This window comes from Zea mays, chromosome 7 (genome assembly GCF_902167145.1).
Source record: "Zea mays cultivar B73 chromosome 7, Zm-B73-REFERENCE-NAM-5.0, whole genome shotgun sequence".
Lineage (NCBI taxonomy): Eukaryota > Viridiplantae > Streptophyta > Magnoliopsida > Poales > Poaceae > Zea > Zea mays.
In genome coordinates this window covers 49540209-49553681 of record NC_050102.1, presented here as the reverse complement: position 1 = coordinate 49553681, position 13473 = coordinate 49540209, and positions in this window count along the sequence as shown.

Genomic DNA, 13473 nt, shown 5'->3' with positions numbered 1-13473 from the left:
CGTGTGATCAAGGGGGAGCACAAGATGATCACGTGATGGAGGAAGAAGCGCAACCGGCACCTCCAACCCAAGTTCGAGCGATGATTCAAAGGGATCATCCCGTCGACCAAATTCTGGGTGATATTAGCAAGGGAGTAACTACTCGATCTCGATTAGTTAATTTTTGTGAGCATTACTCCTTTGTCTCTTCTATTGAGCCTTTCAGGGTAGAAGAGGCCCTGCTAGATCCGGACTGGGTGTTAGCCATGCAGGAGGAACTCAACAACTTCAAGCGCAATGAAGTTTGGACACTGGTGCCTCGTCCCAAGCAAAATGTTGTGGGAACCAAGTGGGTGTTCCGCAACAAACAGGACGAGCACAGGGTGGTGACAAGGAACAAGGCTCGACTTGTGGCAAAAGGTTATGCCCAAGTCGCAGGATTGGACTTTGAGGAGACGTTTGCTCCTGTGGCTAGGCTAGAGTCAATTCGCATCTTGCTAGCATATGCCGCTCACCATTCTTTCAGGCTGTACCAAATGGATGTGAAGAGCGCTTTCCTCAACGGGCCGATCAAGGAGGAGGTGTACGTGGAGCAACCCCCTGGCTTCGAGGATGAACGGTACCCCGACCACGTGTGTAAGCTCTCTAAGGCACTCTATGGACTTAAGCAAGCCCCAAGAGCATGGTATGAATGCCTTAGAGACTTTCTAATTGTTAATGCTTTCAAGGTTGGGAAAGCCGATCCAACTCTTTTTACTAAGACTTGCAATGGTGATCTTTTTGTGTGCCAAATTTATGTCGATGACATAATATTTGGTTCTACTAACCAAAAGTCTTGTGAAGAGTTTAGCAGGGTGATGACGCAGAAATTCGAGATGTCGATGATGGGCGAGTTGAACTATTTCCTTGGGTTCCAAGTGAAGCAACTCAAGGATGGCACCTTCATCTCCCAAACGAAGTACACGCAAGATCTGCTAAAGCGGTTTGGGATGAAGGACGCCAAGCCCGCAAAGACTCCGATGGGGACCGACGGACACACTGACCTCAACAAAGGAGGTAAGTCCGTTGATCAAAAAGCATACCGGTCAATGATAGGGTCTTTACTTTATTTATGTGCTAGTAGACCGGATATTATGCTTAGCATATGCATGTGTGCTAGATTTCAATTCGATCCTAAGGAGTGTCACTTAGTGGCGGTGAAGCGAATTCTAAGATATTTGGTTGCTACGCCTTGCCTCGGGCTCTGGTATCCAAAAGGGTCTACCTTTGACTTGGTTGGATACTCAGATTCCGACTATGCTGGATGTAAGGTCGATAGGAAGAGTACATCAGGGACGTGCCAATTCTTAGGAAGGTCCCTGGTGTCGTGGAACTCTAAGAAACAAACCTCCGTTGCCCTATCCACCGCTGAGGCCGAGTATGTTGCCGCAGGACAGTGTTGCGCGCAACTACTTTGGATGAGGCAAACCCTCCGGGACTTTGGCTACAATCTGAGCAAAGTCCCACTCCTATGTGACAATGAGAGTGCTATCCGCATGGCGGAAAATCCTGTTGAGCACAGCCGCACAAAGCACATAGACATCCGGCATCACTTTTTGAGAGACCACCAGCAAAAGGGAGATATCGAAGTGTTTCATGTTAGCACCGAGAACCAGCTAGCCGATATCTTTACCAAGCCTCTAGATGAGAAGACCTTTTGCAGGTTGCGTAGTGAGCTAAATGTCTTAGATTCGCGGAACTTGGATTGATTTGTAGCATACATATGTTTATGCCTTTGATCATATTTCTTATGCATCTTGTTGCTTAATATTGGTGCTCAAGTTGTACAAACACTCCCTGGACCTCACAAGTCCGTTGCAAAGTGATGCACATGTTTAGGGGGAGACGTGTTGCAACTTGACCCTTTGAGACTAACCATTTGTTTGAGTTTGATTGTTTTAGTCTCAAAGAAGGTTTGAGAGGGAAAGGTGGACTTGGACCGTGAAAGACTTCCACTGCACTCCGATGAAAAGAGTAATTTCTCCAAGTTCATCTTTTAACTCTTATTGCCTATTTGCTCTTAATTGAAGATTTTGGTGAGGCAATGGGGTTAATGTGCCAAGATTGATCCCGTTTTGGTGCTTGATGCCAAAGGGGGAGAAAATAAAGGCCAAAGCGATAAATGGATCAGCTACCACTTGAGAAATTTTGAAAATAGAGTTTTTGAAAATAGTAGAATAGAGCTTTCTTAAAAACTCTTTTGTTGTCTCTCTTGTCAAAAGTTGACTTCTTGTGGGGAGAAGTATTGATTATGGGAAATAGGGGGAGTTTTTGGAATCTTGAATCATTTTTCTTTGGAAAACCTCTCTTGATGTCTCTACAAGTGGATTTGACTTAGATATAGGATTTTGAGGTTGATTTGAAAAACAAACCAAGTGGTGGCAAAGGATGATCCATATATGCCAAAACTGAATCAAAATAAATTTGAGTTTTTATTTGAAGTGATATTGCACTTGTTCTAGTTGCTTTATGTTGTGTTGGCATAAATCACCAAAAAGGGGGAGATTGAAAGGGAAATGTGCCCTTGGGCCATTTCTAACTATTTTGGTGATTGAGTGCCAACACAGGTGCTTAAATGTGAATCTATACCCTTGGATGGACAAAGTGCAAATCAAGAGTAAAGGTATGTTTCTAAGCCTTAGTACATTGTTTTAAAGACTAATGTATTGTGTCTAAGTGCTTGAAACAGGAGAAATCGAGTCAAAGAAAAGTTGGCTGTGTACAGCTAAGAGGCTGTTCGGTCTGGAGCACCGGACTGTCCGGTGGTGCACCGGACAGTGTCCGGTGCGCCAGGTTGCCTCGAGCGAAGTGGCCGCTCTCGGGAATTTGCCGACGGCGTACGGCTAAAATTCACCGGACTGTCCGGTGTGCACCGGACTGTCCGGTGAGCCAACGGTCGGCCGGGCCAACGGTCGGCCGCGGAATCTGTGCGCGACACGTGGTCGGGCCAACGGTCAGAAGGGGGCACCGGACTGTCCGGTGCGCCAACGGCTCCCAGATCTGCAACGGTCGGCTGCGCCGTTTAAGGAAAGAAATCGGGCACCGGACAGTGTCCGGTGTGCACCGGACTGTCCGGTGCGCCCGAAGACAGAATGCAAGATCAGCCTTCCAGAATTGCTCTCAACGACTCCTAGCTGCCTTGGGGCTATAAAAGGGACCCCTAGGCGCATGGAGGAGCACACCAAGCATTCCTACAACATTCCTAAGCACCAAGACATCGACTCCACGCATTTGGTTCATTGTGATAGCATCTAGAGCTCTTGTTGAGTTGTGGACTCATTGAGTTGTGTTGCGAGCTCTTGTTGCGACTTGTGTGCGTGCTGTTGCTCTGATTTTGAGTCTTGTGTGCGTTGCTAGTTTCTCCCTTACTCCGTATTTCTTTGTGAATCTTAAGTGTAAGGGCGAGAGGCTCCAAGTTGTGGAGATTCCTCGCAAACGGGATATTGAAAGGCAAAGCAAAACACCGTGGTATTCAAGTTGGTCTTTGGACCGCTTGAGAGGGGTTGATTGCAACCCTCGTCCGTTGGGACGCCACACCGTGGAGTAGGCAAGCGTTGGTCTTGGCCGAACCACGGGATAAACCACTGTGTCATCTCTGTGTTTGATCTCTTGTGTTTAAGTTTTTACAGGATCACCTATTCACCCCCCCCTCTAGGTGCTCTCAACCGACAGTGGCCCCCGAGCCCGCCTCAGGGGAGGTTACAAGCCTATAGGTGGGGCCAAAGCCTGGTTGATGTGCCAGTTTCGGTCACTTCCTGACGTAGCTTCCGCCAACCCGCCTTCAGTCATGCCGCCTGCCACGTCTGTCCCCACATCTGGCAGGTACGTGGCCCCCGCTCCCAGTGGTTTCGTCGGGCCACGCCTAAGTTAAAAATATCCTTCAACGGACCCTAGGCGACGTGCGGTCGTGCGTGACGGTTTGCTTCCGGGGGGACGGTCCGTCTTCTACGCACTCAGAGGCTGGTTTTTCCAGGTGCGTGACATGTGCACCTGGGCCCCCATGTCGGGGACCGGGTCACTGTGAGCACTAGGTGCGCGTTGGATGGGGTTGGGATGCGAGCGGGAGAGCCTTCTTTGAGAAAAGGGGACTCATTCTATGGCCAGCAGTTGCGCATTCACACTTTCTTCAACTGTTGCATCCTTTCTCTTCTGAGTCCTCTACACCTCTGTTGCACTCGCATTTCTCTGCTTTTCGCCACTGTAGCAGCCATGGCTTCTCTGGTTCATCCCGAGCGTTACCAGACCGAGAGGAGGCTCGACACGGTGCACCGCCTGCTCGGATGGAGTGCATCGTCGCACGCCTGGAGGATCCGGGCTGGTGCTTCCCCCCTTGACGATCTCGCCTCCGGGGAGTTTGTGCTCTTTGTCTCCTACCTCTCGTGTGGGTTGGCATTGCCGATCTCCCCCTTCTTTATGTTACTGTTGGAGGAGCTCGGTCTCCAGCTCCAGCACCTCACACCCCACTCCATCCTTCAGGCGGCCATCTTCGCTGACCCGTGCGAGATGTTCGTGGGGGTGGCTCCGTGCACCTCTCTCTTTCGCCACTTTTTCGTGCTGGTGAAGTTTGGGAAGGCCAAGGACCATCTCGGTGCGTATTACTTCCAGACAAGGGCAGATTCGGCCGGCGCCTATATCTCCTCCCTCAGCGGCGCGAGGTGGGAAAACTGGCGGGCCGAATGGGTGATCGCTAGTACCGAGGCCAGCGATCGTCTCGTACTTCCGAGTGACAGGCCAAGGCTCGACAGGAGGCAATGGAGAGCTAAGCCGTCGTTGGCATCGGAGTTCGAGCTCGTGTTGGGTAATATTGAGTCCCTGGCGACCGATGGTCTGACGTTGATGCACATGGTTGGCGACTTCTTGCAGCGCCGGATCGCGCCGCTGCAGGCGAGGGCACGCCTGAGCTGCTGGTTCACTGGCTTGAATGACCTCGGCCGGGTCCATCGAGGGCCAGGCACCAATCTGTCCTAGGAGGAGCTAGAGCTTCTGGTGAAGGGGATCACTGGAGAGTCCTTCGTTGCTGAGTCCTTGATTCCTCCCAAGGGCATTTCTTCGCTTTGCGACGACCAAGGGTTGAGGACAGCGATCCTGGATTCGCTACCGACTCTTGAAGAGAGCGGCATAGCGGTTCGCCAGACCGGCGGCCGGGACCCCCACCGTGGGATTCATATCCCCGGTGTACCGGTCGGAGGTTCCCGGCCCGCTGATGTCAGCTCCAGAGCTCCCCCCGCGACTCTCAGCCCCTCGGGGAAGGGCAAGAGAGCTGCGAGAAGTTCTTCCGCCCCGGGTGGTTCCAGGAGGTCGGAGGGAGAGAGGAGGCACTGACTGCGTCATGATGACGGGTCTTTCGTTGCGGATCCGCCCCTTGATTCGGGCCTCCCTCAGAAGCACCAGAGGATACCTGGCGGGGTCAGGGAGGCCGGTGTAACACCCCAGGTGTTACCTAAGGTCTGGCTCCATACATGCACTTATGACTTGTATCACATGTGTTTAAGTGGAGGAGAAGGAGCACCAAAACCTTGGAAACCATGGGTTTAACTAAGGGGGGTTCATGACAAAAGCATTACCCAAACATTTTATGCAATGGTCACCTTGGACAAAAGAGGATTAAACCCTAGACCCCCCCCTTAAAGCACTAGACCTCCAAGCAAGAGATTAGTGGGAAAGCTAATCAAATGGCCAATTCTTGTTTTTAACCCTTAACCAAAGTTTAAGGACACTAATGTATCTACAAAAACAGTAAGGGAAACATTACAAAAAGGCACCTTAAAGACCCCAAATCAATTCATTAACTAGAGAGCACACTAGAGCTCTCCACCTTTCTCTAAGTCCAAAATCAACCCTAAGCTAAAGATCAGAGGTGTTCACCTAGTTAATGGCGCCAAAACCACTTGGTCTGAATATCAAAAAGGAGCCAAACTACCTAAGGAACCCACTGGAAAAATTTGAACCCGAGCCAAAACCGTTTGACATGATTTGACATCCCTTTTGTCTCGGGGTGAACAGTGTGACAGCCCCGATTTGGCGTCCGCATATCTTCTGAACTAGGGCATATCTCCCATTGGAACTCACACATAAGAGCTAGCCCTAGGTGCCAGGAAGAGATCGACGCAAGACTCATGGCAAGATTCGCACGTTTGCGATCTCTGCAGACGTTTGAACAGGGGCAGAAACAAACGCCGATGTGTTCGATGCGCCCTGGCATCGCCAGAGCACGCCCCGGCGCTCGGCCCCGCGCGCACCATGCCGCGCCAAGCCAAGCCCGTGCCCACGCCCGCGCTCGCGCCTATAAAGCCAACCGAGGCTTCGACCATACGCCCCCGCTCGCTCTCAACCTCACCGGAGCGCAAGTTCACCGGCGATTGCTCTGTGCACGGTGTGTCAGCGGTCACCCGAGAGTCGACCATCATAGACCGGCCATCTTAGCCATTCCCCACCCTGTCCGACCCATGAGAGAGTCTCCACGTGTCTCGGTGAAGCTCCCAGAGCTAGGAATCAAACTCTACCTCACCGGAGACACAGGATCAACGTCGCTGGACTTCACCAGATCGCCGGCGTACATAGACCGAGCTCCACGGTGAGTCTTTCTTCGATTCCTTGCATGGGTCGACTCCTTAGCACTTCGTGAGGCTCCCTGTGCCCTTGGATTGAACCCTACCGCTGTGAGCAGGCCAGAGCACACGCCGCCGACGAGCCCGACCGCCTGCGCACGTGGCCCGACCGATTTCGGCCATCACCGACAACGAGTTGTACCTCGACGTGACCGCAAGGACTTCCTAGAGCTAACCCCGCCCTTCGCCGGACCTCCCTCGCCGCCGGTAAGCCGCGCCGCCCTGTTTACTTCCGCGGGTACTGTTTAAAAGGGGGGAGGGATCTCAGGGAGGAAGGAAAGGAAGTCAGGGGGGTTTTTGAATGGTCAGAGACTCAGGTGAATAGTTGTGCAGAGGCATAAGTTAAAGAGTTGGTTTAGGAAAAACCCAGGGTCCTCGGTGTAAACTGGCTTTTCAGAAAACCTTTTAAATATTATCCTTTTAAATACAAACCGAGCTTGTAAAATTCATAACTTCAGTTTTATTCAGCCAACTTTGGTCAAACCAATTTTGCTAGGTTCTAAATAATGTGAACTACTTAGGAAAAATACAAAACACCCTAAGTATTGCAAAAGATTTTAAAGTTTTGAATTAAATAGTAAACTGGCCAAGTACTAAATAAAATAAAGAAAAATAGCTACACTGTTAGACAGGGTTAAAAAAACCAGAGAGGTACTTAACCACTCCCTAATCTGTTTAAAAATAGTATACCCCTCAGTACACCAAACTAAGAAAAGGTTTACCATTTAAACTCATTTTTACCCAAAGTTAGGGAAAATAGAAAAGGTAGTTTAAAATAAGAACCAGGGGGCAACCACATTTTTGCTAGCTCACTTATTAACCATAGTTCACTGGAAAATTTTGTTAGACCCTTGGTTAGTACAAAAGAAATGAGATACCTTTTATTTTGTGAAAACAATGAAAACTTAGAAAAACCTTAGAAAAATAATCCTGAGGATAAACCACCCCAAACCTTGGGATAACTCATAATATGTTATTATGAATCTAGGAAAAATGTAAGTTCTGTTGTTTGACATTTTTCGAATAGCAAGTTAGTTATAAGTGCCTTTTGGCATTAAAACTTTAGAAAATTACAACTAAATATCCAATAGGCCTTTTTCTGTGATTTTTAACACAAAGACCTATTATTCACTAGGAATTTTGGCAAAAATAAATGTTGACCCAGAAACCTCACAGAAATTAGAGCTATAGTGTAAAGTGCCCTTTTACCCTTACTTTTGTTAATTTTGCACAAGTAGTATCTGAATTAATTTCAACCTCAAATTTTTAGAATAACCCACGGAGGTAAATGTTTACCCACTGTAAATTTTATAACATTTTTGGAAAATGTTAACTGACCATGATAGTTCAAAAATGCTTAATAAGAAGCACAATAAAAAGAAAAGGGGAAATTTTGGGAGAATTAGATAATGTACAACCAAAACCTTCCAAGGGTCTCATGAAACATAAAAATATAATTAAGGAGTGTAAGTTCTTTCAAAATCCCAAAGGTGAAGGTATAAAACCCTTAAGTATACCCAAAGGAAACCCTAGAGTCCCATTAAACTTATTCATTAATATGCATATATCTTATTCATTAATGTGCATAGCCTTTACAAATTATCATGTCATTAATATGCATATATCTTATTCATTGCATTCGATAGACTGTAATCTCGCTAACTGGGAGTACATCCTCGTTCTGGAGCAAGGAGTTGCTCATGAGGTAGCCCAGGATCCAGCACCAGAGTCTGCCATCGAGGATCTGCCTGCCCCAGCTTTGGAAGGCAAGCCCCGGTTTTATGCATGACCTACTATTATGCTATGTTACTACGCTTAATGTTTGTAGGTTTGTAATGTGCACTTAAGTGTAGGAGTTGTTTGGAACCTTAGTTGCATGAACTCAGGTTTGTCCCTTGTGATGGATACTAGTATGCTAGGTCGAGTAGCTGATTTACTAATTAGGGATCTCGGTAGAAGTCGAGTGATTTTTCTAGCACTCGCGCGAGGTCAGGAATTGGTTGTATCCATTTTCATATCGTAATGATGTTGGTCTGTGGACAACGATCCATGGGGATTGGTTGTCTACGAGACAGAAATTGGAATAAGGATTAAGGTGTGGTACCGTGTGTCAAGCGTTTGAACGTACTAAACATATGCCGAGAAATATGGTAAATCGGTAACTCTAGAACCTGAGTGAACCTGCTGTGGCGGAACCGCCCGAATTATTCCAGCTTAAGTGCCTAAGTCGCACCCTTAAGGACAGCAACACACTTAAACAGGAATAACCCGTCAGTCCCTCGGATCTAGTCCGATAAAGCCACTTACTAGGATCGAATACCACTAGCTCACTCGAAGATGAGGCACAGAGAAATACAATAAAGCATAATACCACAAATTTAAGAAGCATCATTAGTGATTACATTATCGGAGTTTCAGAAATAATAACCATAAATTTTAATGCAGCGGAAATAACTAACGGAGAAGAACCGAGTAACATGGCGAAGCCTGGCCACACTACTCCTCCTGGTCCTCTCCTGCGGAAGCAATAACCCACTCGACCGTCTATCCCGGTGGCAGGGATGGAGGCCAAGTCACACCAGCAACCAATCACCCTAAGGGGTACCTGCAAAAATTATGCCACAAGCAAGGCTGAGTATACTAATACTCAGCTAGACTTACCCGGTGTGAGGAGTCTACTCCTCTACCTCTAGACATGCAGCTGTTTGGCTGAGGGGTTTGGTTTGCCAAAAGCACTAGCTGAGTCTAAAAACAAGTTTTAGCTTTTCAATTTTAGTAGAATCCATTAGACTAGATGTGTACCTAGCTAATCATACATGGTATTAAACATTTTATCAATCAACATCTTTTGCCAGTCAACTCATTTCCACTTATTACCCAATGCAGTACAATGGATCAAGCAGTCTCATTAGCTGCGAGAAGCAGATGATTCGAATTGAGTTTTTATCCTTGCAAGGTAAACCTAAACACACGACATGTAGGGGCACTCCGTCCCCACACACATCAACCGTCCCCATCGATTTCCCGTCAGCAGATCAAGGCTCACCGCCTTGGCGTACAATGCCTCACTGACCCCGACTGCCGTCGTGCAGTGACCTCACTTGTACCCACCATAACCGGAATGGGAGACCACGTCTCAGGTCGCGTGAGGGGTAAAGTCCACTGCTAGGTTCAATCAGGTACTAGGCTTACCGATTTACCATATTTCTCGGCATGTGCTTAGTACGTTCAAACGCTTGACACAGGTATCCGCACGTTAATCCTTATTCCAATTTCCATCTCGTAGACCACGCGTCCCCATGGACTCGTGTCCACAGACCATCATCATTGTGTTATCAAAGTGGATACAACCAATTCCTGACCTCGCGCGAGTGCTAGAAAAATCACTCGACTTCTACCGAGATCCCTAATTAGCAAAGCAGCTACTCGACCTAGCATACTAGTATCCATCTCAAAGGAAATCCTGAGGTAATGCAACTAGGGTTTCAGGCAACTCCTACACTTAAGTGCACAATACAAGCCTACAAACATTAAGTGCAGTAAAATAGCATATATAACGGTTATGCATAAAACCGGGGCTTGCCTTTAATTTAACACTTAGATAGTGTTTGTTGGGGTGGGTACTCGCTTGGCGAGCATCCACTGGGTAAGTCCATTCTTCAGGTCGTCCACCAACTGCATATTGTGGTTGGCACCACATCACTGGCTCGATCATCGTCCCTCGGTCCTAAATGAGATGCAATATGCATATGTATGAATATAATGAAATAGCACAAGATACTTTAAGTACATGCTAGCGAATTAAACACTAAGTAGCGAGACATCACAAGCAACCACACCCACTAGCGTTAGCTAACTACATATCATCGAGCGCACAACATTACACCACTAAAAAGATGACAAACATTTTGGATATTTACGCAACACAATACTACATCACAATTAACTAGAGAAAGAAACGTATAAAAACATGACACATATGTTATCTCAAGCTTAGCCATGGCAATTCTATATGAATTTAGTGCTAACCAACCATTTTTAGCCAAAAGGGTGAACTAACAATTAATTGAGCACATGCAGATTTTTAGGACAGCAGCACAGCAGTTACTAGTTTTAATCATATCTCTTCAAATATTCATCCAAAAATAGCAAACTAGGATTTTCTGGAAAGCTTAAAAAGTGAACTATAACTTTGGTATTTTCACCTCAACCTGATTCAACACATAGCAAGGTCAAAAAGTGCAATCACAGCAGCTCTGTCCAGATTTGGACAGATTCAGACTTGCAACTTCAAAAATTCACAACTAGAGATTCAGACATCCAAACAAGTTGATCCTAGACTTTCTGGAAAGGTAATAAACTTGTCTACATATCATTTATAAACATCTCAAGGTGATTCAATATTTAACTAAGGATAAACATCACTAAAAGACTTTGCTGTCCATAACTGGACAGATTCAGTCTGCCTATTTGAAACATTCATAACTCTTAAACTATCAGTCCTATGGTTATGAAATTTTAACACAAGCAAGATCAGAAAAGCCTCTACAACTCTCTTATAATCGACAAGGACTGATTCTAACATTAACTTAAGCAAACAATACAGCTTCTGAAATCTGTACAGAATTTGGACAGATTCAGTTACTGAATTTGTAAAAAACATAACTCCTAAACTGTCAGACCTATGGCTGTCAAATTTTAACATCAGCAAAATAATAAAGTTATCTACCACTTTTTTATAGCACATATCTACAGAAAACACAATTTAGTTCATCAAACCTACAGCACACCGAAAACAGTACGTGCAGCCCAAAACAGCAATCAATACATTTCAGCTTCTATATAATTCAAGAATTGACATGTTTTAGAGACTTGAATTATTCTATCACTTTACCATTCGTTAGAGTTAAATTAATCCAATGAGGACTAACAAGTAGACCTACAAAATTTATCCAAATCATTTAGTGCGCTAAAATTACTACAACCAATTAACAACGCATTCTCCACGATAATCACCCAACAATTTGTGTTTTAAATTAGACATCACATGAGCACTACTACTCTTTTACCCGCGATCATAACCATGCACATTTAGACTACAACAAGTAAATCACCGTGACTACGATCTTACCCAAACACATCTATTAATTCGGCTAACTAGCGCAACAACATAGGCCGCTATACATCCTACACGTCGGCTTGCCTCTTATTATCGTAATCCGAGACAACACATATATAACGAACACTTAACGAAATCGACTCCTATTTAACATGAGCTGGCTAATCACAGTAGAAGACTTAGCGAACCATTTTAGACATCGCAACTCAAAACATGGGTGGGAGCAGGTTACTTAATGTTTCTTAACCTTTTCTTAACTTAAACTGGACAACACACAAGTCACTTAAAACACCATATTTTAGGGGGTCTAACATAGAGGCATTAACACATGGAATAAAACTTCATAAGACTTACATTTGCTAATGAAGGTCCTAAAGCACTGATGTGCATATCTTAGCGGGTTGTTCTTCAATTTTAACAAGGACCGACTTATGAACGCTACTCGCTTCCAATAATTATTGGGCTGCGATAACGCTCATATAAGACCTATAATCGATCATCAAGACATTTATTTATCCAACGGACATGGAATGCAATGATTGACAAAACAAAGTATCAATCCACCATACAACAGAAATCATGACGACACCGATGGATGCTATCAACTACCTGTTTAAACATATTAAACTTACTTCTCGCTTCGCCACTACACCACCCTTTAGTCACATGACCATCGGGAGCATCCTTCACACGATTATACAATAGCAACCTACACGTCGGGTTACACAATACATACATCTTTTCTTCGTCGCGAGTATAACCACATTACGGCATATACCCGCACACCTCAATCAATTATCTTACGCCACCACTACTACAATACAGAACACACGTACATACATGTCTCCACTGCCTTCTCATGCCCAATTTTAGCACAATTATTTATGACAACGTTTATCGACTAGACAAGTGAAACACTAACCGATCATTCGCACATCTCGCCTTTAAAACACGAATCACATGTCACATAATTTATATTTTCAACCCACGCTATCCTACGCCACGATGAGTACATAAGATATATTTAACATAGGCTAACATCTTAGCCGACTGCGGAAATTTCCAAGCATTCTTTACGCTTTCTTAAATTTACCACAACTAACACACTAATTTACGACGAAGTGCTTTAGCAAATAATTAATACATCCGCGAACCAATCTCTACGATGCACAAAAGAACTATCGCAGCCACACATATCTATATATATCCAATCCAACAACAAAATAACACATCGGCTCACCATATCAAACCCAAACAGCGTTTGCAAGAATGACGGTGATTCCGATTTGTGCATCGCTCCGAACATCGACGAGCGTTGAACGACTTGCCTTCTCCACGCAAACACGGGGTTTCTCTCCTCCACAAAAATAAAACAAAGCAGCACACATACATAATTAATCATAGGAAAATAACGTCAATGCGGAATCGAACAAGGAGCGTCACGGTCTCACCGGGGTGAACGATGACGACGACGGGGCTGCGCAAAAACAGCAAACCACCGACGGGCATCACGGCGTGCTGCTCACTGCGCAACAAAACAGCAAGCCGACAGCGCGCGGAGCCGTCGGGGCTGCTGCACATTTCGTCGAGCACCCTGCGCACATCAGAAGGAGCAAGGGAAGGGGCTCTGCGCAGGGCTGCCGTTTTTTTGGATCGGAGGGCTGGGCTGCTGTTCTCCTCTACGCCATGGAAGTTGCAAAGGGGAACTCGACGGGGTGGCTGGGACAG